Here is a 20,006-nt window from a genome sequence, read left to right on the forward strand (position 1 = left end):
CAGTTACTGCTTCTGCTTCCATAAGCTTGTTGGCTGCAAGGGTGAATTGAACAATGTTGCGTTGATACAGCTTGAATTGACGGTAATAATCCTGTAGGCAGTAGCAGTTAAGAGCTGCCATGATGTGACAGTTGCCAGTGGTGCAACTCCTGTGCCTGAGAGCAGGAAGTGCTGCACAACTAGCTTGGATGGTTTACAAGATACACGGATGATTCTTAGATGTCCAGAGAGAGCAGCTTTGTAGTGAATATGTAATTCAACGCCGTAATGTCATGGATAAATTCTGGCACTTTGTATTTAATGGCATGTATTGTATTTTCTTAATGCTAGGCCATTCCCAATGAACTTAAATAGTTAGCAAAGGATATTCCTGGTGCAGACAGTACCCAAAGCGCAAACAAAATCATACAAGTCGGTATGAATGTACTGATGGTCAGAAAAAAAATAATTCACACAACTTTGTGTGCATAAATGTTTGTGCTATAGGGAGGATAAAGCTGCATGATTCTAGGAACACTGGTGATCATGCTGATGGTGCCTTTCATTATTGGGGATCACGGTGATTAAAATAGATATTCAACTGCTCATTTCATTTTTGTGACTTGCTCCTAATCAAGAGGTAATCCCTTTTCTCATGGGTTAATCACACACACAAAGCAACTTACTTTCTCAACATTATACTGCAAACGTCTTTCTTCCAGTATGTTTTAAATGTTTTTGTTAGAAGGTAAAGTCCTCCTCACTTATGTCTGCTTTAAATATCTAAATTGACAAAACCAAGTACTGCAATTGAAGCAGGATTTGAAGAATTCTGATAATGTCAATTATCAAGAAGAAGGTTTTCACAGTACAATAATATTTTTTTTCAGAATCTCTGCTAAGGAAGGTAAAGGAACAAGAAAGGGATTTCTGGGATTTAAAGAAAAATAAATAAAGGCTCAATTAGCATGAAAGCAAAAAAAAAAAAAAAGTGCTAAGTCTCAATATGAACTCAGGTCAAGTGCCTTTCTCTGAAACATGAACATAAAATTCCTTTTTTAATCTTCTGGCCATATTACATTCATAACAGACTTTTTTTATTTCAAGTGTTTAGAAATTTGAAATTGTACAAATCCCAGAGTATCTTGGGAAGGAACCTTCAGAAAAACAAAACAAACAAACAAACCCTGAACTGTTTAAAGACATAAGAGAACTATAAAAAGAAGTAAGATATTGGACCTGGAGGGGATTTTTGTAGTCATAATGGATGTCTAGGTTTAGTCTCTGTGAAAGATAAATACGTTAGAAAAATTGTAACAAGGAAATCTAATTTGAAAAGAAATGTTGCTCATTTATGAGTTATGTTGGTGCCGACAGACTCCTAATCGAGAATAATAAAACCAATGTTCATTGGAAGAACCGCAATGAAATCAGAGTTTAATCTTCAAACAAGCTTTCTCTTTCCAAATCATACATTTGTTTCCCTTACTTGCTGGAGTAGCTTGGGGTGCACTGAACTTCGGTAGCATCTGCATGTCTGCAAAAGCTGAACAGTGGCTGGCCAGGAGATGGCTGGGGAAGGAGATTCCCTCTATTCTATCCTATTCAGCAGCAGGGGGCTGAAGGTGGGGCTGCTTCAGACAGGTGGCACTGGAGCTGCTCAAGAACATGGCCCAAGGCAGCATGCCTCTGGAGCAGTGCATAGAGTGTACGCGCTCAGTGATGCGTTAAAGGGATGGCCTTGCTGCACAGAAGTGATCTGGAAATAATGAACACAAGTGAACCACCTTATTCTGCCATTACATCATTAATTTCCACTGCTGTGCTTACCACAGTTGTTTTATAACTCATAATTTCAAATTTTTCATATTATGAATTTGTAACGGTTAACAGGTTGGATCTCGAGATGTACACTGAAAACTACTTTTGACAGAAGGTTCTCAGGGAATCACCCATGACCTGGTTATGAACCACAGGAACTTTGCACGTAGCTGGCAAAGGGCTGCTTTGATCAGTCTGTCCTGGCTAGGCTAATGATCACTGGGCTGTAGCAGTGACTTGTTCTTTCCAGTTGTGTGAGGAGGGATTGGCCAAAGTTACACACAAGCACTGAAGAATTTAAGCTGAGTTGTGTAAAAGCTATGTAGTGCCAGCCTACCCAGGCAGTTGCCACCTACGCCTCTCTACTCCCATATTGGCTACTCTTTTTAGAAACAGAAAAAAAAGAAACTTTGAAGTGATGCTTTTAGTAAGCGCGAACAGAGGATGACTGGTGATGGCCTTCCTTCAGCTTGTTGCATGCCTCATCAGTAACAGTTACTGTCTTCTCGATTTAACATTTGCTTTTAAAAGGAAAGTAAGAAAGCCCATTTCATGACCAGATCATTTTTTACCCCTGCAAATTCTGGAGATGCTGAACAGGACTGAGCATCACATCCTCTATATGGGCATGTTTGTGTAGCATAGGCTTTGGTTTGTTGTTCTTTAGCTGCAAACTAATTTTAAGGATGCTTGTGATGAACATCCTTGATGATAAATGAAGCAGGTAAACAAAGAAGACAGAGCTCTTTTTTTGCTCTGCTGAAGTGTGGTACAGTAAGAATGATAGCATCCATAAAACAGCACAGTCATTTACACTTCTATACTCATTTGCTGCTATGTGTGGTATTGTAAGATATGGGGCCAGGACAGAACACCAAAATTATGCATCCCAAGACATGAATGAAAAGCAGAGGGCTTTTTGTTCAACTATTCTTTAAAATAGACTGTGGTACAGCACAAGAACTTTTCAGGAGCTTCATAGAGGGGATCCCTTCTATGCCTACATTAGAGAACCGGAAATGTAAACAGTGCAGTTCTGCCTCTCTTTCCAAGAAGATTGGCACAGTGGATTGATTGAAATGGTGAGAGCTCTTGGGCAAAGTAAAGGTCTCTAAAAGCTGTAAACTTGTCATGTGTACTCAGCATGCTATTTGTCCACGTATCTGGCTGCAAACCTACATAATTTAAGTGCCCGAATATTTTTTGGCCATACCCAACAGGCAGATCTTAGCCAGACGTGTCTTTTTTGAAGAAGAGGACTATACCGAATATAATAATCTTCAGGAATGTATTTAGAGTCATAGCTCACCTGAATTTAAAAATGAATAAATGTGTATCTAATAAAGATACATTTTTCTGACTGATAACAGCAGTTAAATTTTGCATCATTTTTTCATCAAAATTGATGACCCTCCAGATACTTCTAATTTATGTTTCGAAACACTGTTAACGCAGTGAACATTACTGTTCTGCCATTCTGTTTTTGTTCCACATCTGGTGACAGAAGAGACAGCTGTGATGTATGAGTACTGTACAGGAGTCCTTGGCCCTGCCTCCAGCCCTTTATCGAAGGAAGCGTAGAACTTTATGGGGGGCAGTTGGGCTTCTGACCCTTTGAAAAGGGCCTCTCCCTCTGACAGGGAGGTGTTACGTGTCATTCAAAAGCTGTTTCGAACAACAAGTTAAGGAACAGACTTAACAGATATGGAAAGCAGTTGCTTGCAGATGATGGTCAGCAAGAAATAGGCTAAAGCAAGATTCAGACAAGCAGAAAAAGGAAGAAATAAATAAACTGATGCAGCTGCTATTTTTGTACTCGAAACCTCATCTAGAAGTAATTGTTTTGGAAAGACAGCTGATGGAATTAATAGCTCAATTCCTTTGGAGATTTTTTTTTTGGTGTTGTTTCTTGTTTTAGACAAGAATCACCTTGCACAAGCCATTGTTTTCTACCTCTGTGTCTAACTTGTGAATTATATGAATGTAATTATTTTAATTTATTCCTGAACACTGGTGTACTTTGTTAAGCACACACATCATTATAGAGAGGATACTGCAGTAGACACGTGGATAATGTCTGAATTACTCTGTATGATAAGCATTCAAAGACTGTATACTATGTCCAAACCATTTCTTTCCACAGAACATTAAGAGCCTAGTGGACAGTAGCCCTCATGATGATTAGCACCATTGGAGTAGAATAATGCAGATGACAAATAAGAGCGATCCTGTTTGAGACAGAGATGCATTGCCGAATTTTAGAAAAAGTTTGTACTATTTTCATAATTTTTTTTTTTTTTTTTTTTTTTTTTTAAAAAAAACATTTGCCCTAGCCTATTGGTCAGCTTCCTTTAACTGAAGGCAGCTAGCAGCTGACACAGCAGTTTTATCAACTACTGAGAAATAAAATGTTATGCTTCAGAAAAATTCAGTTCTCAAAGTCCATCCCTAAAGATCAATAAAGCTTCTCCTCCAGTTAAAGCATTTCTAATGAACACTAAGTTTTTAAATGCAACATTTTGCCTCATCTTTCTTAAAAACACAGATCTAAAAACTTGAACCTAAAGAAAAAACAAAAGCTACAGAGGATTTCAGATGAAACACGGTAAATCTGGTTGTAATTTTTGCAGTCATTAAATTGCCTTCTGCATTGGAGGTAATGAATAAATTAATCTAAAATTTTCATGGACGCAAGGATGTATTACACAAAATCTTTAAAAAGTAGAACCGTGATTCAATTTTCAGTCTTGCACAGTTACAGTAAGACCTTATATTCATTTTTCTGAATCTCCTGCTCCAAAGCAAAGCATCACAAGACCTAGTTCTGTGGTGTTTTGTCGTGTTGGTCTTTTTTCCTACTTCAAAGGTGCATTATGTTTATTCTTTCAGTCAGTACCCAGTTAATCCGATTTAGTTTGGAACATCAAACAGTAAAGAACTTCCAAATTCCAAGTATATCTTCATTAATATTTACATCTTTCCCTTTAAGTACTGTGAAGCAAATTCCTTCAGGAGGTGGTGGGGAAGGAATCCGAGCAGTGTGGTCTTGGAGGCAAAGGGTCTGCTTGTGTGAGGAATATCAAGACCACCTTAACTGCCAGACAGTGTACACATCTTCTCCACCTCCTCCCAGCACCTGCTCCTGTTGGTAAACATTTCCTTAGCAGGCTCCCTTTAGTTACTCAAATATTTGTCTGAAGCACATTGAAGCCAGATGTAGCAGAGACAAATTTAATTGGTCTCTGGACAGTATAAACTTTTGAAGACTTTTCAAATCTTCGGGCTCTCTCTTAAATCATTACATTCCAACTAACTTCTGTAATGAGAAGCACTTGTTTTTTCATCTAAGAAATTTAACGTGAACCACTGTTCAAAGCTGCAAATAATTATATAAACTTCCCTGCTGTTGTATGTTGTGTAACATCAAATCTTCTGGAATTCCTTGCAATACCCTTTATTACTGGTAGTGACATGTAGTCTACAGAGTTGGTGACTGTATAATCAATGGATATTAAGATGTTATAATCACAAAAGAACAAGAGAGTTAGGCAAAGTAGACTAAGATAATAAGGAGAACAAATGGAAGGCTTACCCGTATGCTAGGCTCACTACAGAAAGCACCAGAAGAAAGGATCTCCAGACAAGATCCCTCCCCACTGGTAGCCAGCTCTTAAATAGGTCTAGGATTGCTTTCACCTGTGCTCCTCTGGCTGACTCATGGCTCGCCTCAGGTGATCAATCAGAGGTTCAGGCCGTGACTCAGCAGTTCCCATACACTGACTTTGTCTCAAAATTAATGAAGCAGTCAGGAAGCTTTCTGTTGATTTTTAGAATATTAATCATTTGATGCATTCCCCATCTTTCTGATCTTTTCCAGTGGCCTTCAGAGCTCTGTACCTCAAAGAGGTTCCTACAGCTTGCTGTTGGTGCAAAAAGGCACATTCACCTATGCATGGAGTCAACTGAGTCTGATAACTGTATTTTAGAAATATCCTTTAAAAAAATTCTGGGACCTTCATTTATGATTTAGAATCTGCGTGGTGAACTACCACACCTTAAAGATGAATCTCAGATGTCATCGAAGCATTACAAAACTGGAAATGTATTTGTATGGAAGTGCTACAAATTGGTGTGCTGGAGAATTTGTTCACTAACACGTTTCTGTTGAAAAAAACATAATATAATGTATAGTATAACATAGGAAAGGGAGAGTGTATTTTCATGATTATGCAGATAAAAATATGATGTAACTTGCTTTTCTTGTTCTTTTTGTAACAGGGGTGCTTTTATGTTTCTGGATAAGAGTAATACTAATAGTCCTAATACTTAAAAGGTCATGGAGCATGTTCTCAATAAGAGATAATTATCACTCCCTATTTTGATATACTGATCAAAAATAAGATGAAAAGAATCTGAAAGAAAATGATGAAACTGAAATAACTCATCAGTTTTGACTCAGAAATAATCTCAGAACTTTGTGTTAGAAATGAGCCCATTCTCTAAATTTAAAAATTTGGAATAACATTTAAGTATTTTTGATAATTGGTGCTCTTCTGTAAGCAGAGAAAATACAAGGAGCACACTATGTTCAGCATCTTTGGTACTTCTCTACCCAACAACTAGAAATACATTGACACTTGTTTCTAAGTAGCATCAACAAGGAGAGGAGCTTTCAGAATTCCGCCAACTGTGTGAAACAGGCTACTTGGGGATTTGCTTTGTCAGCTCTGTTTATGCAATAGAAGAAAAACAATTTTCATGAAGCGAAATACAGAAATATAAGGAAGAGCCTGAAAGTTGTGAGGTCTTCTTCCCCAGTTGTTTGGTTTTTTTTTTGTCTGGCAGTAGGATTTATTTTTTTATACTGAATGATGGGGTTATGGTGCAGTGGGGATAAAATACTGCATTTTTCGTGGTCCCATTCAGACAACCAGTTTCAGTGAGCTAAAAAAGGGCCCATCTCTGGCCCATTTTAATTCCTGCCTTAGCAGCAGAAGTGAATTCCTGTCCTCATGCATACATGCAAAGTACCAGTGTGTGTTCAACTGTTTATATAAAACATCTGTTCTGTTTTCATTTCAAAGCTGGTCTTGTCATTTCAAAGTTTAAATTTTGATTGTAGCTAATTTTTTCTGGGAAAAGAACTTGCTACTAGGGACAGTGTTTTGTCACCTTTGGAAAAGAGACCAAGCAACACTGTGGTGCTTTTGGGTAAATTCAGGAGCTAAGTTTATCCCTCAGAAGCTCAGAAGAACAAGAAAATACTAAAGATTCCCTTGCTCCTCCACATTCTAAAACAAGCAAACAAAAAAACTGCATTTCTCTACACTCACGGAAAGAAGAGCTACTTGGAGAACCAATTTTTAAAGGTTATGGAAAAAGTGAAACTAACTTGTTTTGCTTGACCACCCAGATAGTAAAATAAATACTGTAATATTAAAAAAAAAAAAAAAAAATCATACTTTTTTTCACCAAATGATAGCAATGTGTAAAGCACCAAAATAAGGAAAGCTATATTGCACATGTATAACACCCATTACATTTGCTTTTTTTTTTCCATTGTAACTCCCATAAAAATGGAATAATTAAATGTTAATGACAGTAGAAAAATCAAGAGCCTTCTATCATTTGGAAACAATCATTTCTAGCAAGACCTCCCCTTAGGAAATTAATTTCCCATTAGGAAATGTAAAATCTTTGTGGACAGAAGGCTCACCTTGCTGAGTTTGAAACTATGCGTGACTGAAAACTTTCCAACATAATTTATGGGTGGAATAGGGACAGTCAGCACCTATTACGCCCTCTTCCTCATCATCCCCTGCGAGAATCACTGAGGTTTAGAGATGGAAATGAGGTTTAGAGATGGAAATGTGGAGCTCAGCGTTCAGCTAAATAGTTAAAATGAGCTGTGAGAGTCCTGACCAAAGCCAGCAGAAACAGTGGGGAAAAAAGTGGAACTTTGTAGCAATGATGATAGAGATGGTATTGACAGTCTGACATGACAAATCCTTGTTTGCAGGGGGAATGACTTGCAGTTAGCAGATAAGGTCAGACAGAGGATGTTTCTTACCAAGTCATCATGGCTTGCAAAAAATTTCTGGTTCACCCTGAGGCAAGTGGCCCTGTCATTCACACCAGCTTCTGCCATTTTACCCCGTTACAAACCTGACCTTTCTATCCTTGAATCTTGTATTCTAACTATATATGTGTCTTGGGTATTGTAGATAAAGGGAGGAAATGTGAACTTCCATTATCTAAACAAACATTTAAATATAAAAACAAAACAGCTAGTTCCTAAGTTTGTTCCATAAGGTATTTTAGTCAGTAAGTGTCCTACAATCCCCTGTTCTTGACTGTGTGCATAGCCATTTTGACAATAAAAGGTCTACGTTAAGATATCAAAGATGTGTATCACGACATCTTTGACCGCCAGTATTTATTTTTGGGTTTACTTTTGTGCTATTCCTGAATCATTCCATCAGTAGCCTGCATAAAGGTGTGCAAGGATGTACTGAAGGTCACTGATCCCCAGGGAAAAGTCAGGCTGTGTCACAGATAGTGGGGAAAATGACTCATTCTATGTGCTCCCAAAGGATAATCCCTCTCAAACAACCCATGAATGAGGCTCATGGATTTCTTGGTATAAATTTCTATTTATAGAAGTGTGAAGTTCTGATGCTCCTTTTCAGCCCTGAACTGACTAGGTAAAGAAATAAGAAGTGATTTTTGAACTCTCTAAAATAACTGAAGGTGATCCACTCCAGCTCCATAGCTAGATGTCATAACCTCTTTGGATAAGTAACAACCTAACTCTCCATATTAATAATGTAAAAGCAGCACTTTTTTAATACTCCATTATTACCAAATCTATCTTCTGGTATTCACAAGAGATAAGCATTTTTTTACCTTTTAATTCCAATTTAAGTCTTGAAAGTGAAGCATTACAGCAGTTGAATTCAGTGCCTTTTTTCTTTCTTCCTAGAAACATCAGCGATCATGCAGAGGATACAGAGAGATGGTGCAACTTCTTACTGTACCTTATTTTACTAAAATCTTTTTCTTATTTATGATAACATAGTGAAAGATTGAGCTTCAATGGAGCGATTGCTTTCAGGAGTATGAGTAAGAAAATAATGTATTTAACATGTTCGCTTAAAAACAACTTCATATCCATTCATTTTATAGGAACTAACCCAACCATACACGTTTAGCACATATTCAGTTTGTGTACTATCTAGAATTTTGAGTTTTTGTCAATGCATCACTGATTATTTTTTCAAGCCTAGTTTGAATAAAATCTCAGGACTAAAAGTTGGATGTACCAAGGAAGGAATCATCCCCTAGTTCAAAAAAAAAGAAAGAAAAGAAAAATTCATGTATAATAACTGTATAGTATATTGCAAAAAGAAATAAAAGCAAAGCTCAGTGATATTTCCAGTGTACTCTCCTGGTACTCAACCCTTATCTGTGTCATACCTCTTATAGTACTGCATTACAATGCATTCACTTTCAGTTTTCATTGTCCTTCTATTTTACTTTCTGCTCCTACTTTTATTTATTGTTATTGTTTTTTGTTATCTCATTGACTTCCATGAGGCTTTGATGAATTTTGGTGGAAAAGGCAGCATATATTCAAACTCCTAATCTTTTGAAATAGGGATTGCTAGGAAGAATGGGGCAAATTCTTATAAATATAAATTGAAATATCTTAAAATGGAATTGCTAAGCTAGTTGTGTCATATTAGAGTTAAATTTTGCAAAATAAAAATGAAAATACAGGGAAATAGAAGTCAAAAGGAAAAATTTAATTCTTTAACTTTTCAAGTTTTAATTTTTTTTTTCATTCTTAGTGGGGAACCAGCACATTCCCTTTAATAATTATAAATAAATAACAATAAGATTGACACTGAGATTGAATGCTGAAGGAGGCTGGAGCCAGGCATTGCCAACTGGAGAAGATGAATATGTGTGTTTATGTGCTCTGAAGGGAGGACAGAGATTAAATAGGAAAGGGTGGCAAGATTGATTGAAAGCCAATGCCTAGAAAGTAGAATTAAGAATAACTCAGCAAAGATCCTGAGAATGAAACCTCTAGAGGTGAGACTGCAGTGCTGGCAAATGGAAGTGCTGGGCTGTCCTGAGGCAGAATGCTGCTATTCTGCAGGCAGAACTGTTGACTGATGAGAAGACAGCAGTGAGACCAAGGAAGAAACAAAGTGGACAGCCTGAAAAGAAGACCTTTAAATCTCCCTATTTCTCTGCTATCAACAAAAATCTACATCAGCTAGCACAGAACTCATTTGTGCACAGTACCCTCACTGTCATTTACAAACACGTTTTCTATCCGTAGTAACTTTCAGTAGAGTGGTGAGATGGAAGTGAAATCTGGATCAGAGAAGCATCATTAACTTCTTACAAATGTCATGAACCTTGATTGTGCCTACTTTGCTGAAAAGGACCAAAATCAGATCTGCAAGCTAAGTCAGTATTGCCACTTACCTATATACATATTCCTAAAGGTCTCAGGAACTTCACAATGAGGTTTCAACTTTCCTGTTGCATTACGATAGTAAGCAGTAGCCCAAAATGAAGTGTATAGCATGTTTCCTAGAGAAATAATTTGAAATGGCCACTGAAATCTTTCTGTTGCTTTCCTTGTACCATAACAAGAAAAGGCAGTTTACCATTTCACTGGGCAAAGCTACATTCTGGTGTCTGCCATATCTGCATAGTTAATGGTTCAGTCTTGCTGATTTTTGATGTGTTTTCATACTCCTTTTGTGGTATTTGCCAGTTGACTTAATCTTTTCAAAGAATTAATGAACTAGTATGCTATCAGGTTTGTTTCTCTTTATTTATCATTAAGCAATAGTTTTTGTTTTGACTAATTGCTAGTCAGTATTTTTAATGCAGTATAAATTGCATGCTTTCTTTTAATTAAAAATGTCCAAATTGTTTTCTATTTCCTATACAGGGTTGAAAAACTTCCAGTATTTTCACTGTTTTAAAAGGTCTTTGGGTTTTTTTTAGCCCTTCTCAAAATTGTTAGTCTTCAAATACAGTTTGGCTGCTTCTTGTGGGAGAGTGTAATTTTACATTAATATAGTTATAAGCTTTTATAAGTATTATTATACAGGCACCTTATATGTTGGAATAGCAAACTTTAAGCTTTTAATTTTTTTTTTTAATTTTTTAATTTGTAAATGAAGAAATGGAAGAATCAGCAGTGTAGCAGGAAGCAAGACCAGCAGAGAAAAGAGAAAGAACAACGAGGATGTTTTAAAAATAGTTTGTTCTTGTGGAAGACCTCTCTCTTCTTCTGACACCTTTACATCCTTTACTTGGTGCACTGCATTTTTACTAAGTTACCTGATTGTTGTACCACTTATGATTTACCAAGGTGGAAGGTAACGGCATATAAATTTTAACTTTGTTTGAAGACTATTGCTTTAATTTCAACAAACAAAGCAAATCAAAAACCAAAACCTTTTGGTTTTGGACTGCCTTTTGTTGTCCAAGAATCCCATTCTGAAAACTCAGAGTATTATTCCTGTTTCCTGGCTGCCCTGAGAACAGTTTCACAGGCAGAGGCAGGGCACTGTGCAGTGCTGATGGCATGAGGGGCCCAGGGCTGCTCTGCACCAGCAGCCGGGCTCTGAGTCCTTGCCCATGCACAGTGCCCAGTGCTGCCACTGCTGTGGTGTTCAGAGCTGAGCAGGCCCTGCTGCTGCCCTCGAGTCTTTCCCTTTCAGTTCCAGAGTTGGTTCCTAACTGTTATTCGCAGCAGTGCAAATTATAACCCTAGGTTATACAGAAATATAAAGATCTGATGGTGTATAAAAATAGATCTGTTTCAAAACAATTGTATTGCTAAATCCAGAAACATTCCTCATCCATGATTTTGAAAACATACAGAATTAATGCATTTCTGTATGCACCAGTAGAACGTGGAAATTTTAGTTTATATAATTAGAAAATGTGCAACGTATGTAGATGGCCTGTCACAGACATTCTCCAAATACTAACAATTTTATACGCTGATAATCCTGAGATGAAACTGTTGAGATTAACTGTGGAAATGCAACTTTCCGCAGGAGCAGTATGCTTTGGAATCCAATTTTGAATCCTTTTTGTTATGAAGATCACCTGCTATTTAAAGTGGAGCTTCTCATGTTTGTGTAATTGCACCTTCACTTCGCCAGCTCACCCTGGAGAGCATCATAATGGAAGATGAGAAAATGTGTTAAGGATGAAAAATCACTGGGAGTTCTCTGCTGCTATCATTTCAAAATATGTGTGAAGACATATAGAGGAATGTTTTTGTAACTTGTCATTTTAATTTTAATACAGGCAGAGTAACACTTGCCTCGTATTCCCATGCATAACTTAAGGCCACACTGAGGTCATGAAAGAAGGAAACGCAACCACAATGAACTTAGCTATTCTAGTAGCAGAGTTTTCCTCTATTACTCACTCAATTTTTCTTGGTTCAAATGCAACATTTTGTGTTAAGAACACGCATTCATTGAACAGGAGTCCAGAAGGATTTCAAAGACTGTCTGAAATTCATTGTTTTGCAGTGAAGGTTGCAACATTGCCTATTTATTGCAAGGCTGCTAAAGAGGTAGAGATGGATGATTTGGGATCTGTGATATGCTTTTTGGATACTATTATTTTAGTTATAGAGCAGAACAGTAGGGAAATCACAACTTTTCAGTGCCAACATATGACCAAATTATGTATACACATTTGTAAATACCAATTAAAATGCTGAACACATGGCAGTAGAGATTTGAGAAACTTGTCTGACAAAGATTTTAACGAGTTCACTTCTGAGAGCAATCCAACTTTCGAAGCAGCCTACCTCCAAGTAGGAACCTTCACTGAAGTCTACTAAAATAATGAAAAAAGACTCCCTTCCACCTGGATGATCGTTCAGTTAAATCTTCTTCTGCCTTATGGCAGATCCTCACCTTGCAGTGCTGAGCCTTAAATGAGACTCTCAGTCTGGGATCAGGGATAGCAGGTCTGGGAAGCAGGGATAAGCACAACAGAAGAAAGAAAAACAACCAGAAAGTGATTTGAAGTAAAGCTTTTGCCTTCCTTTGCAATAGCTTACATTTTCTTATACATGCAATGATCTCTTTGTGCACCTGAAAGACTGTCTTTTGTAGATAGCAATGCGCATTTTATAGGTGTGCTTGTTTTGCAGCTTTGGAGCTGGAAACAGTATGTCCACATCATGCAGTCCCATGCCTCAGCTAACTAGGAAGGCAGATGTGATCAGAAAAGTTTTTAGAATGGGGAGCAAAAAATCGTTTTGGTAAGAAAGCTTTCCTGTAATTGTTATGTTTTTTTGATGCAAATTGATCTCATAATTCACAGTTCACAGGAAAATCTACACCATACTGTGATGAGATCTTTATCTATCAGAATTTTGACAACAAAAGGTAATTATGGAGTGAACTACATCTTAAACTACAGTGGAAGGCAATAAATTCAGAGAACTTAAATTCTCCACATCAGAACAGCATAAAATACCTATTAGATTAAGATACCCTTCCAGTAGTGGTCAGGTACCACCAAGACAGGAGAAAAATCCACTGCATTTATTGCTTATATGAAGTTTAAATTATAAATAAAGCCCTTTGTCAAAAGTGTATGTCAGTATTCTATAAAAGGAACTTAACAGTACTTTGGATTTACGTTAATTCATTTATCATTTTAAAAGGCAAAATATTTATCACATTGAACTCAATTGAAGAGAACAAATTTGGTGTAAAGATAGTTATTTAAAGAGAGATAATGCTTTATCTCTGCCAGTAGTAGCAGTATATGTCAGAAAGCCAATCAATTCTGTCATGGACCAGGATGCTGCCTAAGAAATAGAAAACATCTCTTGTGACAGGTTCACTATTCATTTCTGACATCTGGCTGGTATGATATTGAGCGCTTAAATTTATAACAGATGTTAGTCTGAAAATGCAGCATTCACTTTCATCCACTGAATCTTCTTCTGAGTTTCCTCACAGCTGATTTGTGTGATATTTTTATTCTTAAGTAAAAGGTTTATTTTAGAAGGCTTTCTTATAAATGCTTGGTATGCATAGATAACCATCCTTCTGCATGTTTGTAAAACCTGTGCCATATCTACCTAGAAGTATTTTTTGTGCGTCACAGGACTAAGGTTGTTTGTTGCTGTTGTTTTTTTTCATTTGTGTTCAGTTAAGCATTTTTTCCCCCTTAGATGGGTAGAAGGTAGATGTGTCACTTAGGGACATGATTTAGTGGGCAATATTGGTGGTAGGTAAGCAGTTGCACTAGATCTTAGAGGTCTTTTCCAACCATAACGATTCTATGATTCAGTGATTCTACTATGAGACAATAGCTTTGCAACCTATTAGAGATCTCTGCACTTGTTTTAAGCTTATTTGTGACAGGGTTCTTGCCTAGATTCGTCCCATCCTCAGCTTTACATGTAAAGCTGAAATGATGAAAATGTCGAAAATGATCAGGACAACTTGCAGACATTTCAAACCAGTAAAATTCATTCTTCATAGATACTGAATTCTTTTTTGAGAAAGAGTGTAGGGAAAACTTGTTTGTTCTATGAAAACCTTTGTGTCAGCAGTGCTCCGGATGGATTTACAACTTTTTCTTCTAGAGGGTTAGCATACTGATCTTTACTCACTGCACAGAACAGTAGCCCATCTCAGTAAAATGCTAAATTGGCATTTCTCTTTTTGAACAAGTTAACAGTTCATTCATGTGGTTTTTCCCATTGACTTCTGTAGCACCCAGAATCTTCTAATATGGAAAAACAAACAAACAAGCAAACAAAAAAGAAGCAAAAAAAGCTAAGTGTTAAATAGGGTTACCTGCACATTTGTAGAAACAGAATGTGTAATTCATGTGATTTCACTTTTTGGGATAATCGATGGCATTTTTTAAAGACACAAACATGAATAAGTAAATAAAAAGCTGAAAAAAAAATGAAATAAAGGCATGGGATAAAAAATACAGGTCTGTCACATGCTGAAGTTGTAAAAGGTTTTAAAAAACTACTTAGGATAAAAGGAATGAGTTAAAATGTCATCAGATCTGCAACATAGCAAGAGGAAGTGACAGTGGAAAGATGAACAACTGAATTTAAACACAAATGATACATATAGAACATTCAAAAAAAAAAAAAAAAAGTAGGCTGATTTTTTTCTGAAGTACCTTTATGGAGCTTTTTGTAACTTGAAATCAATCCCTCTTTAAGGCTAAACTGTGTCTTTTCGCAAACTAAAAACAATGACATGAAGAAAGGGAAGACATGAAGAAGTCTTTGTCTTCAAGTAACAAGTAATTTGGTACAGCCAAAGATTTCTTTAAGCCTACCACAAATGGAAAGTATTTCTAATGCAGGTGAAAGAAAAGAAGATGTTAAAAGCAAAGAACATGTGTATTCAGTATGCTGTTAAATGGAATACAAGCAAAATTCTAAGTTTTGCATTTGTCTCACAAAAACAAACGTTACTGTGAAGCCCTTGTCAATCTATAAAAAGAATAGAACATTTGTCTAAAGTGCTTCTCAGTTGTGCAGAGACAGACAATAAGCAGTATAGTATCATTTGAAGAGATAAATGTATTTACAAAGAAGGTCTACATTATTAAATTGACTTTTATGGAAACTTATGGGAAAGTTCTTAAACTTAAGGCTCATTCTGAGCTTGTTATCTTATTTTGAAACTGACAAGGTTTACATATCCATGTTATTAAACATTGTTCAATATATTATTATTGTTCAATATATTATTATTTATGGAGTTTCCAATAAGGGGAAAAAAGAATTTTGAAGCTTTTACATCAAGTCAGCTCTCCATTACCTGGGATGAAAGCAGACTGGAAGAAGCCATCTTTCCTGGGCTGAGGAAGCACTTCATTCCGCTGTTCCTGCAGCCTGGTGACTGGCTGCCCCAGACCTGCTCAGTATGGATGCTACCCAAACACAGGAAGCCAAGACAGGTGCTGCAGCTGGGGCTGAACAACCCAGTTCAATGTCTTGGAAGTAGAAGTGCACAGCAGAGGTGCTAAAACTGACCCCATAATATTCAGGAGTGCTGAGCAGCCTCAGTATATTACTATGCATACTGTCCCTGTTTGGCTCCTCCAGATACCATATGCCAGCTGCACCCCAGTGCTGGCAAAACCTGAGCTGCCCTGGTCTGCATCAGTTTTCATTCTGCATCAAAAGGTAACATACATAACCAAGCCACACACAGTGCACACTCAATTACGTACGTACAGAAATTTCACAAGTGATTTCAGGGATATTGTCTAAAGTAAGTATTTACTTCCTCTGAAATAGCTCTATTTGCCAAAATAGAGGAGTCAAAACAAGAAAGTCCCATTCCACCTAAACAGAAGGGTAAACTGTGGCAAGAAGCAGCATCTGAAAGTAACCACAGGACAACCTTGCCACATGCTAGTAGCAGGAATCTTATCACAGAAGTTATTTGCTGGTGTTACAATGCACACGTCGATGATACTGTCTCTTTTTGTATATTGGAATGCTTTGAGTTGTGCTGTCATTAAAAACCATGGTAAGAGAAGGAGGAATTGTCTTCAGACAACCTTGCCTTTTGAGCCCTTCAGCTTCAGCCAAGCCTTGGGAGATGCACGAGGGCCAGATGAGTATAGATCTCATTTCTCAAGGAAAGAAACATTTTGGTAAAGTTTTGGTTAGGATCACCACCGAATGAAAAGCTGCACTATGAATTGAACTGTATTGCCAGGGAGTCAGCACAGGAGGAAGTAATTACAAATGAAAATCGAGAAAATAATAGTGCTCATATGTGTTCTGCAGCTTGCAAAACTACATGTTTTTCCTTTTGTCACTTAATTTCCCTTCCAAGAACATAGTTAGAGATCACACCTATTTCCTGGGCCTATCAGCTGCTTCCAGTCACCAGAGTGATGGAGACTTAATCTCCTTGTAATGAATCAGCAGATGCCCTCTACTGGAGAAAAGGAACAGGTAGAAAAATGGTTTGCTTAATGACAAGCTTCTTAGATGAATGTCAACTGGCTACAGCATAGTCTAGATTAAGCTAAATTGATAGTAGTTTTTATTTTCCTAAATGTGTACTTCTTTAATACACAGATTTTAATGTTACCATATTCAGAAACATTAAGCAGTCATTTGCCTCAATTTCTGCTGGTTATTTTTTGACCATGAGTACATACTGAGAAACTTAGAACTGCCTTTTCATGGCAGTTCCACCTTCTCCTGACTTGAGTAGTATTTTTTTTCAATCAACATCATTATTTTGGATTTTTCTTCTGATCTTTCTACTAGATCACCATCTGTTACAGCAGCTGCATATTTTTTATGAAGTAGATAAGAGGCTGACTTTATACTTATGAGGTGCACCTGTGAGAAACCTGAATCCCGTGCTTAGCAAAGACCTGAGCAGAGGATGGGGCCAGTGAGAAAAGTACTGCTAAGCCACTGCTGTCATCCCAGCAACACGTGGTTATGTTCCTAAAACCAAGTGGTATCCATTGCAGGAAGGGCAATTGAAAATTGAAAAGCTTAGAAGAACTAAGGGACAGAGACTGATGTGAAGGAGTAAAAGAATGATAGTGGCTGATGGAAGGATGCATCTTTTGGTAAGAAGCACAGATTTAGCCACATTGGTAAAATACAGATGCTAAATGTCAAACGTTTACCATCCGGTAGTGGAAAAAAATTAGGTGTAAAGCCTGCTAGGAATGTAGCAGTAATACTGTTGATGTAGGATTTCCTGGGCATGTTTTTGCAGCATCTGCAAGGGAGGCTAAAATTAATGCATTCTTTGTACAAATAAGGTGATGGGAAGTAAATTGGGTGCTATTTCTTCAGTGTATAAAATTATGACTCGTTTGAGAAAATAGCAATTTCAGTTTTGATGTACCATTCAAGATTATTTTTTACTGAGAAGTAAAAGCTTGTGATAGAGTTGGAAGGATTTCCCTTTTAGAAACCTCTCAAAATTAAAACCAGTCACAAAATTTAACTTGAAATAAAAGATGGAGTTGGACTAGATGACCTTTACAGGTCTCTTCCAACTCCAAGGATTCTATGATTCTATGATGCTATGTCTGACAAGCACTCTCTCCACTACCTCGATCACTGAGCAGATATAGTTATGGCTGTATGTGCCATCAGTACATATGGAGAATGAGACACTCTTATGCAGAAATCTGTTTCCTACGTTTTGTTTATATACATAAACAATGTGTATACACACATGAAAACAGAGTTCCAAATACATATATATATATACACACATAGACTAAATGCATATGCAGTTATTATATGCATTTGTATGTATTACTAGTAGTCACTGATTTTTAAGCAGTTCAGGAAATCAGCTTGACTCTGGACCATTTGAATCTGCTTTGAATAATAGATGAAACTGCTGATTTCCACTCATGTGCTTACATTGAGAGAACTCCAGTGGATCTTAAGGCATTCAAGTGACTGCAATAAGAACTAGTTGCAAGTGCATCAAACAAATACCATGCTGCAAGGAGAATAGTTCAGGCACCTCTGGACCAAATTCAGTGCCAAGTGTGGAAGTTCTTGATAGCTGCTTTTTTTTTTTTTTTTTTTGTAGAAACTATCTAGTCATGTAAATAATCAGTTTCCTTAGTGATATTTATTTTATTAGTAGGAACTGAGCAGAAGAAAGCCCCCTTTCTTTTAGCTACTTTTTCAAATAGTTTCAAATTAGTTCATGATTCTGTACAGACTTACTTCATCTGCAGATGACAGAAGCTTTCTTCATCGCATGAATGTAATTTTCTGTTAATGAGAACTCTTGAGATTTCTAGCATAAGAAGCAAATTTGCAGAAATGGTTTCTTTTTTTTAAGTATCCATTTTATGAAATAAGACTAAATTAGGTCAGATGTGAAAGTTTTGGGCTCATATCTCTAGAAAAGAAACATAACTGTTGTCATTCACTAGTACTAATGTGTTTTAATAACGTTCAGTTTAAATCTCTAAGCATTCCTCTTTGCCTCTATTTAATACTACTATAGTATAAATGAAATACTGGTCCCATGTTTCATAGAAAGCTAACAGTGAGTGGTTGACCTTCAAAGATAAGTTTTACTGCATATTTTGCAGTGCTATTACTAAAATTATTTAAAAATCAATAATGAGATTTGTATTCCTACTTAACATTATTGAAGTGGTTTTTTTTTAATTCAAAGAGCAGACCATACTAGACAAAATATTTTTTTTATTTTCATTATTGAAAATGCCCTTTTTCTATATTTGTGTAAACAGTGCCCCAAAATGAGAAGGAAAAAAGGATGTGTTCCCATTACATTTTATTATTTATTTAGAATCTGAAGAATTGATGATTTTTAGCTACTGATAATTTCCCTCTCATTGCAAACACCATTCAAAAATTTTCAACAAACTCATTTTTCTGTAAAAAGAAAAAATAAAGTCTCTCATTATTTGCCCATTACGCTATGAAGATTTCAGTGCAAATGATCTGTATGTAGCAGCTTTGTGATCATAATTAACGTTCATTCTCAAGACAAAAATTATGTTTAAAAAAGTTCAACCCTCGTTTGTAATATGTAATCAGTTTCAGATTGATTTTCCTCTGCTGATAATACTTAAAACAGGATTTACAAGATTTCAGTGACCAGCTGGCATTCTGTCATCCACAGGGGTCATTCCTCTGTCTGCTAGCGCAAAAAAAAAGCAATCTTAATTAGTGTCTCTATGAGATAATTGTAGAATGGCTCTTAGGGTGACTGATGAGAATTTCGGTTTAAAAAAGGTACCATCAGAACACTCTGCTGGAGTTTGATTCTGAGCTATTGAATTTTTCCATGAGAAGTGGAAGAATTAGAAAATCAAGGATGTTGTTGGTTTGGTTTTTTTTTTGTTTGTTTGTTTTTGTTTGTTTTTGTTTTTTTTTTCTGGAAAGTTATAGGAATCACAGGTTTAAGAAACAAAGAGAAATGTCCTCCTTATGTAATTTATGTTTTATATAACTCTGAATTTTACATTAATTTAAGCTTATTTCAGGAGGCACATTTGGTCATGGAGGAGGGCACAACAAAGAGAAACAAAGCAACAGAAGGCAAAAGTCAGTTAGGACAAACTGTTACACTTACAAAGAAGAAATGCTGAGCTCCTGTGTACAGGATGTC

This window comes from Tetrao urogallus (assembly GCF_951394365.1).
Source record: "Tetrao urogallus genome assembly, chromosome: 8".
In the NCBI taxonomy this organism is placed as follows: domain Eukaryota; kingdom Metazoa; phylum Chordata; class Aves; order Galliformes; family Phasianidae; genus Tetrao; species Tetrao urogallus.